The following is a 12,539-nucleotide window of genomic DNA, read 5'->3' on the forward strand; positions in this document are numbered from 1 at the left end:
TGGCATCTTTTTTTTCCCAGTTTTATTTCACAATCACATATCGGCCGGCCTGATTGAATTCTTGTGCAGATGCTTTGTTACGCATTGCCCTTCATTCTAGCAATGATGTCTCTGACAAACCTCATTTGTTACCGTGTAACGTTGTCTGTGCCTGCACCCCTCAGCCTACTCTGCGGACCTTGATTTCAGATTGGGTCTCCACACATAAAGAAGAATGTGACAATCTTAATCTTGATGTGGTTCAAGGCCTACCCTACATTCAGGGACGCTTGCTTGTGCCTCCAGGACAGGCACGCTTACGTGCTCTGGCTTGGTCACATGACTCTCTATTTGAGGCTCATCCGGGTCAACAAAAGACGCTAGAGGCTTTACGCCGATGGTCTTGGTGGCCCACTATGCCAAGGGATGTGATTGACTATTTGGCATCCTGTTCAGTATGTTCTCAATGCAAAGTCTCCCGTTCTAAACCTGTGGGTTTGTTACGGCCTCTTCCTGTGCCCCACAAACCATGGTACATGGTTTCTATGGACTTTATTGTGGATTTACCTCCTGTAAAAGGCTTTGATACCATATGGGTGGTCATTGACTATTTCACCAAGATGGCATTGTTCATTCCTTGTTCAGGTCTGCCTTCTGCTCCTGTCTTGGCTTCCCTTTTTCTTAAGAACGTTTTTCGATTCTTTGGGTTGCCTGCTATCATGATTTCGGACCGTGGCTGTCAGTTTACATTACGTTTCTGGAGGGCCTTGACTGCTTCCTTAGGTATTGATGACCGGTTCAGTTCTGCTTATCATCCTCAGACTGACGGGAAAACCGAGAGGGTTAATGCCACCCTTGAGCAATTCCTTCGGTGCCTCTGCCTCCGCTTTCAGCCATCATGGTTGACGATGCTCCCCTCTGCAGAATTCGCTTATAATAATTTTATGCATACTGCCTCAGGGGTCTCACCGTTTTTTGCTCTTTATGGTTGTCATCCACGGTCTTTGCCACTGGATCCTACACTTCCCATCGATAATCCAGCGGCTCAAGATTGTGTGAGGGAAATGGTGACGGTCCGTAGAAGGGTTCGTTCACATCTGCTTCAAGCCCAAACAAGAGCAAAAAAGAATGCTGATCGTCACAGAAAACCGGCACCTGACTATAAGGTGGGCATGAAAGTTTGGTTGTCCACCCGCAATTTGCGAATACCAGGCAAACGCTAAATTCGTGGGTCCTTTTTCCATCACAGAGATTATAAATCCGTTGGCTGTACGCCTTTCCTTACCTACTTCTTGGAAACAGCATCCTGTGTTTCATGTCTGTCTTTTGAAACCTTGTCCTCCTTCTGTTCGGCTGCCTGATTGCCCCCCTCCGGTTCAGGTGGACGGGGGTGATGAGTATGAAGTGGCAGAGATTCTGCACTTTCGTCTCCGCAGGGGGCGCCCCTTTTAGCTGGTTGATTGGAAAGGGTACGGTCCCGAAGACAGATCCTGGGTGCCATTGTGCAACATACATTCTCCTGCATTCTTACGCCGTTTCCATGCTCGGAGGGGGTCTGCGCCGTCTTTGGGGGTGGATGCTGTTACACCTCGACCTTCCTCGCATCATACTCCCCGGGGTCTGCCCCGTGCCTCTTCAGTCTCCCGTGTTAATAAGGACAGTTGGGGGGCTCCATGTAAGGCCAGAAAGAGGGACAAGAAAGTGGTTGTTCTTCATAAGGGGCTACGACGCCGTCATGCACCTTTTTTCTCACGCTGGCAGCTGCCCTGGAGAATAGCTGCAACAAACTACATTTCCCAGAAAACCTGTTTAGGATTGTAGTTCCCGGCGTTAATACGGGAGCCTCATTTTCGAATATGTCACGCCTCCTTGTTGTATTTGAACCACAGCAGTTTTCAGAACGCTGCTTCTGTTTATAGTTACAACCGGCATTTTCTGAAGTGCTCCTTCTGTACCTTAATTCCGGAAGTCTCCTGTTTTTTCCGTGTACCGACCTTGCCTGCACACGGACTCCTATTTCTTGATTCCACTTGGTTTCGTTTGCTGACCGCCCGTGTACCAGACCTTTCGCCTGCTCCTGGACTCCTGGATTGTGATATTGTTGTGTTTGTTGACCGCCCGTGTACCAGACCTTTCGCCTGCTCCTGGACTCCTAGATTGTGATTTACTCCTGTTTGAATACCATAAACTCTTGACCACGGACACTTGAAATCCTTCATCAAAGTACTTCCTTTCTCCTGGGGAATACTGGTAAGAACAATTCATTATTTGGAATCCTGTCTTCATCAAATTGTTCCTTCATCTTTGGATAACATTGCTTCATTTCTAAAGTGCATTTTGGAACGCTCTGCTGTGGTGCACCATCCCGAAACCAGTGCAACCCTCGTTCCGTCCAGGGGGATAGCTACCCTACTAACCTTCCTTTTTTTTATTTTACACTTTCGTTGTTGCTCAGGATTCTTTACACTACTCTTACTTCCACCAGTGGTAAAGTATATCTCCTTGATTATCAATGTTGGGCAGTTTCACATTTAGCTAGTATAAGTTTCATATTTAGCTAGTATCTAAAGCCTCTTCTACTTTATAGGTTGCTCCAGCTCCTTTTTTATTGGCTTAAGGGGAACTCACTCAGGTACTCTATTTAAGGGTAATAGTCTTGGGGAAAGCCAGGGTGGAATATGACAGAATATTCATATCTTGTCTTTTCTTTACAGCTGGGTCCGTGGCGGTGTGTTCTCCCCGCTCTTTTGATTGATCGATCCCCTTGTCTGTATAGTTCAGCAGGTGGTCATATCAGTTTAGAGAGTTCATTCCCTCACAGAGAGGAGGCTCGGGTGGAGGCTCCAACCCGAGCTCCTTCAAGCAACTCTCCAGCACAAGAGGTCCGGTCTGTTTTACACACTCCCCATTCCGGTGAGTAACACTATGTGGGGCTAATTGCTCAGCAATTCTCGGATTGTGAAGAACTAACCAGGGCATTCCCAAAATCAATCCAAATTGAGGTGCTGCTATTAAATCAAATGTGATTTCCTCTCTATGACCATGTACACAAATCATGTCCAATTTTTCTGTCTGCTTTCTTATGGGCCCTGATACCAAAGGTGAACCATCCACCGATTGAACTCCTTCCACCTTACTTTTGTCCAATAAAGGTAATCCTAACTGCGCAGCCAAAGTAATATCCACAAAATTGCCTGTAGCCCCTGAATCCACCATGGCCAACACCTCCTGTTTAATTGACGCAAAACATAATGTCACCAAAATGTATAAGTGAGAAGTTTTACCCCCCACTGTATTTGCAACCCATCTGGGGAACCTTACATCCATCGGGCCTGTCACCTGTGTTCCCCCTAAGGCCGGCCCATCTCTTTTCCTGTCTCCTTCGTACTCCTCTCACCTCCCACATTTTTCTGCGGTGTATTGGGACAGGTACGTAAAAAATGTCCTGCTTGTCCTTAATAAAGACATAATTTATTGATCTTAGGCTGCTCCTTCTCTGCTGCTGACAACGGTCCCCGTAAACTACCAATCCACATTGGTTCCACTTCATTTGTCCCTCCTCCTCTACTCCTGTCTAAACGCACAAAAGGCACTGATTCCGGTCTCTTTTTATCTCCCTTCCGCTCATTTATACGATGATCCAACCTCAAGGCTAAATCAATCATGGGAGTGCAAGTTCTTGGTTGGGGCTCTACTTGAGCAATAGCATCTTTCAATTCCTCCCGTAAACCCTGATAGAATAACACTGTTTGTTTAGCCACTGGCCACTCGGTCTCAATTATCAACCTGTTGAACTGTGTTACATATGTTACCAAATCCCAACCTCCCTGTCTTAATCCTAACAGTTCCTTATCCTGTGCTAATGAAACCTCTCGGCGATAGAATAATCTACCAAATTCCCTTAGAAAACCATCCCAATTGTATAACAAATGGTTCTCTTTCTGTACCAGTGGCATGGCCCATGCAGCTGCATCTCCTGTCAAATAGAAAATGACAAAAGCTGTCCTGGCCTGAATGGTTTCGAACACCGAAGGTTTACACAAAAATGAAGCCTGCATTGGGTAAGGAATGTCATGTATTCCTGAGGATCCCCTGAAAAGCGTTCTGGCGCTGCCAATGGGACACTACTAGAAGCCTGAATGACTACTGTGGGATTCTGACTCGTGGAACCCCCTATTGCACTAGTCCCTTCCAACGGGGTCCTCTGAGCTACCAAACTCTGTACTTGTGTCTTTAAATTATCCGATTCCTGTTTTGCTTATACCAACTCTACTTGAATATCTTGAAGCGCCTTTAGCACATCGGCCAAGGCGGGAGTAGCCGCTTCCATTTGGCTTGGGTGGTGATAAGTATTTGGGGGTGGCTTATTATGTCAAACACTCAAGAACACAATAATGGGGGAAGGTGTGTCAACACTCTCCCCCGAACCACAGAAGCCAAATGAAATCGACCTTCCACCCGTGGTTGGCACATGTATATGATATACAAACAACAGGATACCACGTGGCAGCCAGTGGGGGGAAGAGGGTTAGGGAGGGGTTGTGGATGGGGACGGGAAGGTAGGAACATCGGAGAGAGGTTTAGGGAAAAACCTAATGTGGATAGGACTGGGGAAGTAACAGGAAAAAACTCTACACTATCTGACAACTTGACAACTAACATAGATCATAAACACCAATTCCAGCACAACAACAATCCCCTTGATACAGGCCTTGCTGTACTGTTTTCATGACCACTTACACTCCTAGTACCCCTTGATACAGGCACAAATGAACATACAATGGACTGGATTACATATAAGCAAGCAGGATGAAACATACATATGGGAGATATTCCCAACATGAAAAACATAACACATGGCCCACTGGGCAAGCATTGGCACAGAAACGTGTTCGCTCAACCAGACCGAACACCCAACATGGAAGCCTCACGTATCATTCGTCCGCTACTTCGGGATTCCTGGATAAGAAAAATGCATGCAGGTGCTGGCGGTCTCCTAATACTCCGGCATGGCTTCGCCCCGTGAACAAAATAAGCCACACCTGCCGTGCGCCGTTGGCCCTTGATAAGCTGTTGCTCATTAGTGTCAGCTGGCCACACGCGCGCACGGCAAAAACTACCAAATGTCCCAAAGCCTTCTGGGAAATGTAGTTTTTCCCCACATATAGCAGTTTCTAGGCTTTCCGAAGTCCAAGACATCCTTTTCCCCGATTCCAACCCCTATTCCTGACACAGAGATAGTTTCTGGGTGCAACAGGTTTTTGGATTCAAGGGCATTTGTTATATACAGAGGTGTTATGGGATTTGGGCAAGAGCGATTCATAGGGAGGAATCGAGACAGATGTGGTACAACCTACAAAGGTCTGAGAGATCTCGTCCTCCTCTGCGTCTTCACTGGTATAATGCAGCGTCTCACCTGGGGTATTTCCCGGAGCACATCTCTGGGCTCCCCTACTCAGGTTATCCTCCCTTGCTCGTCCACCCCCAGGGATGGGACCTGAGACCACCAGCCCTTTGCTGGCCACCTGAATAAGGGCTTCTCGAGGTCTACTCTGGAGAATACCCTCACGTTTCTCACAGTGCCCAGGAAGTGGGATGGGCTGTCTGGTCCCAATCCACACTACTGCTGCCAGGATGTCTGGAGTGCCTGAATGACTGGGACCACAGTAGACCGTGAATGGTTCACAACTGGGATGCTTGCATCAGAGCAGATCTTCGATTGGAAGTCCTTGATTTTGGTGCAAAGCTAATCTCGGAGAGAAGAAGTGGCTCTGCATCCATTCCAGGTCGATCACCTGAGTTCTCCCTGAACTACAGAAGGAGCCAAGTATCCTGCACAAAGAAACGGACTTGTGAAACTGCCGGAGATGCTTTGTAAGGTTTTGGCACCCTTTCCCCTCTGCTGTCATGTCATACCCCTGTTTTCTTCATCGATCAAGAAGGCCTGCAAAGGCGCTTCACCCTTTTGGATTAGTGGGAACAACTACTCTTGGTGCCCCCTACTTACCCACCGAACGACCCCCTTTGGAAGTGTTCCTGGGCCACCCAGTGACCTGTCCAGCTCTACCTCACAGTATCCCCCAGAATCGCTGCTGTCTCGAGTGGAAGCCTGAGACTTGGGACATTGCTTGCTTGTGGTCCCGTGACCCTAGGTCTTGAATCAGGAGAGTGCGTAACGCTGCCCGCATCAGTGATTCACACGTCACTACCTGTTGGTGACAGTCACTGTAGGTGCCTTGCTGTTCTGCTCTCCTGTGCCCTGAAGCCTGCTGCACTGGAATTTTCTTCATACCTCCTTCGGAAGCTGTGAAAAGGCAACTGTCCCATCACAGATGATGGTTCTATCCTGCAGCTGCTGTCACACTTTGCTTGAAATCTCACCTGTTTGTCCTTTGAAGTCTTGGGTTGGTTCTTCTCCTTTTTCTGAACAGATCGGGACTTATAAAGACTCGGGCGCGTATCCTCCGTCGCCAGCGTGTTGAGTATTCCGAGCAAGTCTGCGTTCAATTTCCAGGAAGGAGCGGAATAGTGAAAGTCCCGGAAGGATGGAACCAAGATGGAACCAGGAGAAGGAATGGGTGAAGCGGTGAAACGGGCGAAGGTCCAGGATAAGGGGAGCACAATGGTTAGGAAGGGAAGGTCCTAAGGTCCTGAACAAGGGCAGTAAGAGCACAGGAAAATACGAGCGCACTTGCCGAAGTTCAGAAAGACTAGCGTTGAGACACGAAGCGCCGCAGGGGCGTGTCTCTTTTCAAGGAACTGGCGAACTCCTGGAAACGCTAGCGCGGTACTCGCGCACTAGCGTCGGCCATGTTGGGTGTGCCCTAGAAGGGGTGTAGCAATGCCTTATGGACCAAGTAGTCAAGTAGAGGCTGGAAAGGCGAATCATGACAGCATGCCCCCTCTTAAACTGCGACCCTCCTGGTTTGCCCGGATGCGTTGAATGAAACCGTCGCAGCAAACAAGGGGCATTCATGTTGGACACTGGTTCCCATGTTCGCTCACTAGGTGGGTACCCTTTCCATTCCACCAGATATTGGAGGCGACCCCGTCTGTATCTGGAGTCACAAATCCTGGCGACTTCAAATTCAACCTGATCATTGTTGATCACAGGGGTAGGTCGAGGAGAGGTCCTGGTGTCAAGTGAGTAAGGTTTCAGTAAAGAGATATGAAAGACTGGGTGGATCTTTTTCCAGGATTGGGGTAATTGGAGTTTGTAGGCCACAGGGTTGATTATTTCTTTGGTCGTAAAAGGGCCATAGAAACGTGGGGCTAACTTGTTGGGTCTCAGATGTCTAGGTAAGAGTCTGGAGGAAAGCCAGACCTTATCTCCAATAGCATACTGAGGCCCAGGTCTTCTCCTGGAGTCAGCGTATCGTTTTACATTTTCCCTGGCCTTCTCCAAATGTCCTTTCACATACTTGTGTATAGTAACCAAATGATCAATCCAGGAATCAACCGATGGAACAGGAGTAGGTTGAGGCAGCACAGTGGGTAGAACAGATGGATGAAATCCCTGTGAGCAGAAGAACGGACTGGTCATAATGGCTGTATGATCCGAGTTATTGTAAGCAAACTCTGCCACGGATATCAAGACAGACCAATCATCCTGGACCTGGGAGGCAAAGCATCGTAAATATTGTTCGAGAGTTTGGTTGACTCGTTCTGTAATTCCATTGGTCTGGGGATGATATCCAGAGGACAAGGCTCGTTGGATGCCTAACACCTTGTATGGATACTTCCATAACTGGGAGACGTACTGGGGGCCCCGATCCGAAATGATCTTGGAGGGAAGGCCATGAAGTCTAAAGATGTGGTTTATGAATATTCCTGCCATTTGTTGTGCTGAAGATAGTTTTTCCAAGGGAGTGAAATGGGCCATATGGGAAAACAGGTCTATGGTCACCATTATGGTCGTAAACCCTTTGGAAGGAGGCAGATCCACGATAAAGTCAGTAGCAATAGTCGTCCAGGGTCGGTCAGGTAAGGCAGGCTGATACAGGAGTCCGGCTGGTTTCTTATTGTCATGTCTATTCTGACAGCAGATTGCACAAGCTCGTATGTAATTTCTTACATCTTCGGCCATTCTGGGCCACCAAAAGTTCCTCTAAATGATCCTGAGAGTTGCTGAAATACTACGATGCCCTGAGTGGAAGGAATCATGGCAGAGTTTCATGATTTTTACTCTCAATTCGTGTGTGGGTATCACTAAACTCTTCTCTTTGAACAAATATCCGTCTTTTGCTGAGAGTTCCCATCTATTTGTCTGAAGAAATTCCTTACAGAGGTCAGACGAAGATGTTGCAGAATGAATATTATCCATTAAAGAATTCGCCTGGGCAACAAAAACGGAATCGGGAAACATCTTAGGAATGGCACAGGTTCCCTCTGGTTCCGTAACTCCTGGAACATGATTTATCTGAAACTGATATTGAGCAAAGAAAAAGGCCCAGCGAGCCTGCCAACTGTTTCTACACTCTAAGGACTGGTGAATTTTGTAGATTCCTGTGATCAGTCCTAACTTGAATTGGAAATTTGGCCCCTCAGAGCAGATGGCGCCATTCTGTAAATGCCTGTCGGATAGCTAGCAACTCCTTCTCCAGAACAGAATAGTGGGTTTCACTGGGATTTAGAATCCGGGATGGATAGGAAATGGGATGTTCTTTTTTGTCTTCCGATTCTTGTTTCAGAACAGCTCCTATGGCGTATTCTGAAGCATCTGTTTCCACCAGGAAGGGTTTGTCAATATCAGGTTGTGCCAGGATGGGTCCTCGAGTGAATCTTTGTTTCAACTCCTGGAATGCCGATTCTTGATCTTTAGTCCAATTAAAAGGAACGTCTTTCTTTAGTAAGGCGACTATGGGCTGTACAATGGCAGAAAAAGTTGGTATGAACTTCTGGTAGAAGTTGGCAAGACACAGGAAGGATTGTATCTGTTTTACAGATGTGGGACTGGGCCAAGATAGGATTGAGTCGACTTTGGCAGGATCCATCTCAATTCCTCGAGGGCCTAGGATGAATCCCAGGTAACGAACCGTAGGAACATGGAAGATGCATTTCTCAGGTTTAGCGAGTAGATTATTCTCACGTAGACGTTGTAAGACCATAGAGACATGTTCTTGATGTTGTGTTGGATTCTTGGAGTAGATTAAAATATTGTCCAGGTAAATGATGACAAAAAGGAACAGCATGTCGGAGAACACTCTATCCATGAACCGTTGAAACACAGCTGGTGCATTTGACAACCCGAAAGGCATTACCAAGTACTCGAAATGTCCGAAGGGTGTCCTGAAGGCCGTTTTCCATTCATCACCTTCTCTTATGCGGATCAAATGGTAAGCTCCTCGAAGGTCAGGTTTGGTAGAGATTATCGCTCCTCGGACTGCTTCTGGGATATCTGAGATCAGTGGTAGTGGATAACAGACTTTTCGTGTACAAACAGGGTCGAAGTTCCTTGATATCTTTCTTGGGCACAAAGAATAAGGATGCTCCTGCTGGAGATTTTGATGGGTGAATGGTTCCGTTGGATAGGTTTGTATCCAAATATTCACGTAGGGCTCTCTTTTCAGGTTCAGAAAGTATGAACATCCTACCGAATGGTATGACTGCAGAGTCATCTGTTTCGATGGCACAATCTTTGGGTCTGTGAGGAGGTAATGCTTGCACAATTTCTGAGGAAAATACATCCGAGAATCGTTGGTAAAACTCAGGTACCTGTGTAACCGTAGACACACTAATGGGTGGGTTCTTAGTCTCCTGTGATTCCTGGACACAGGATGTAGCGTTTAGAGCCAGACAGTGCAAAAGACAATACTCTGATCCTAGAAACAAGGATCCCGCGGTCCAGTTAATGTACGGATTGTGTCTCTGAAGCCAGGGCATGCCTAGTACCATCGGATAGTGGGCAGCCTTTATTAGATCGAGTGTAACATTTCTTGGTGGTTGTTTATGGACAGCAACAGTTCCGTGGTTTGTTGGGTTATGGGTCCTGAAGATAATGGGCTTCCATCAATACCTTTCACAGCCTGAATAATGTCCTTGGGTTCCCAGGGAATATTATGTTTAAGGCCCAATCATGATCAAGGAAAATCCCCATTGCCCCACAGTCCACCAAGGCCAGGACGGAATATGTTTTATCCTTGGTCACTGATAGAAACACTTGAAGAATGACAAGATTGTTTGTGGTTTGACAGGGTATACCTGGAGAAAACTTGGAGCATGAATCTTTCTCCCGAAACTGAGCTCCGTTCAAAATCGGGAGCTGGCGTTTCCCGAACGCCTGGGTGGAGCTATTGGGCAATTTCTTACCAGGTGTTTGCCGGATGCACAATACATACATAGCCCCGTCTCAATCCTACGGGTTCTTTTTTGTGGAGAAATGGGACCCTGTAAAGAGCCAAGTTGCATTGGTTCTGGATCCGACTGAGGACTGGGAGTCGTCTCTTTGTGACTGGGGTAATCCAATGGAACCTTTGTTGGCAGGGAACGTGTCTTTTTCTTTTGAGATTTTCTTTCCTGGATACGCAAATCAATTTTTAATGCCAAGTCCAATAAGGCCTGGAAGGAGCTTGGGAGGGCTACCCTGGCAAGTTCATCTTTGATTTCGTCATTCAATCCATGGCGAAAAAGAGTAAAACAGGCTTCTGGAGCCCAGTCAGCTTCCTTGGCCAATTGTTTGAAACGGGTGACGTATGATAACATATCCTGAGAACCTTGTTGAAACTCCAAAAGCCTCTCTTAGTTGTCCAGCAGTGTATCATTTGCATTTACTAGAGGGGTCCTCCAAGCCAATGCGTTTCCTGAAAGATGGGAAATTATAAAGCCAACCTTGGCTCTGGGTGTTGAGAAATAGTAGGGTTTAAAGGTAAAATTAACCAAACACTAGTCGAGAAAGGAGCGCAATGTCTTGGTGGTTCCGTCGTATTTGTCCACAATACCCACTACTATGGCGCTTTCTAGGAAGGCAGAGTCCCTGGAGAGCATGAGTTGTTATAAGGCAGCATTTTCTGCCTTTAAGTTTTGAACTTCAGTTGTTAGCTCTTGCATACCTCTCATGAGGTCTTGGACGGCGGATTCCATTGTAGAATCAGTATTCATTCTGTAAGAGGATTCAATTCAGCACTACAGCTAAGTTAACGCCTAGTCTAGAATACTGAATGAAAACCCTTATTGATATATCTTTATGTCCAGTTCATGCGTTCTGGATGACTACCCCTATATAACACCCCTCTCTTGGAATCCCCCTGACCCCACTGAGCCAAGAAGTAGTTCTGTTTTGCAAGTTTAAAAGGTTTATTTGATAATTTAAAATATATATATATCACACTTTATAATAAATTAATAATTGAATAGCACACTTAATCTGATATGATAAAGATCAACAACGGAGAATCTGGCACTAGCACACTTCTTATAATCACTAATGAGTTGACATGAAATGGATAAGGTAGCACACTGGTAAATAGGAACAAAAGTATAATGTGGTAGAGGATGCTTTATGTAAGCTCAGGTGGATGCAATATTCAATGAATGCAGTACAGAAAATACTCAATATGATTTCAACCAAACAATGTGATCACTTTTCTCTGGCAATCCCCTCCCCCCCTTGATGCAAGGCAAGGAAGTGGAAGGAAAACACACAGTTCTCAGAAATGCAATCAATGTAAATCAGTTCACCCCAACAAGCTTACACTACAGAAAACAGATAGGAGTTTTGAAAACACAGGCAAAATGCTTTGATATGTGCTAGCAATGGATGAGAAATATGCTGGAAATGCTTTTAATTCCCTTTCAGAGGTTCAGGGTGAGTGGTATCTAGTTAATATTAGTCCAGGCTCACACTAGCAATGATGCAGGGATAGTTAGCAGGTTAAACGAATTTCTGGCAAATGGAAGGCAAGCAGCAGCAGTTTTTACATGTGAAGAAATTTGCAAATCGCGGTAAAATTCGCGGATGCGCCGAGCGCTATTACAGAGGAACCACAAGGACTATCTCTATCGTTTTGGGGTCCTAGGAAAGCCTAGGATCTCAGCTTCACAATGAAAGTTACTGCAAGTCGCTAGCACAAACGGTTGCGGAGATATGAGCGATTTTGTGAAGGTCGTTTTTCAGATTTGAAATTTTAAAAGCTCAAAAAGACAAGTGCAGCTTGCAACTAGAAAATGACAAGTGACAGCTTTACAAATGACAGGTGACAGTTAGGAGGCAGTTCTACTTAGATTAAATAGATTGAATTATATTATTTTAACTAGGAGATTGGTTCTGCACAGTTTTCTAGGTACTCACACTATATTCTTGAGTGAAATGGGCCTCGCCATGGATCTGGTCAGGTTTTAAACTCGCCTCTGGTCTCTGCACTTCACAGTGATCTGGGTCAGCTCTCTCTGGTTCTCTGGTCTGGGTCTCTAGTTCTGGATAGATTGAAGTCTCTAGTTTGGCTCTCTGGAGGTTTGATGGAGGTAAAGTATGGATTTTTCTCCGGCAGAGCTTCCAGCGGCAGATGGATTTGAAAGTCCCTATCTGTCCTGTCTGTCTGCTTTTATGTGTTTAGAATGTGGGT

This window comes from Ambystoma mexicanum, chromosome 1q (assembly GCF_040938575.1).
Source record: "Ambystoma mexicanum isolate Mex_15411 chromosome 1q, UKY_AmexF1_1, whole genome shotgun sequence".
Lineage (NCBI taxonomy): Eukaryota > Metazoa > Chordata > Amphibia > Caudata > Ambystomatidae > Ambystoma > Ambystoma mexicanum.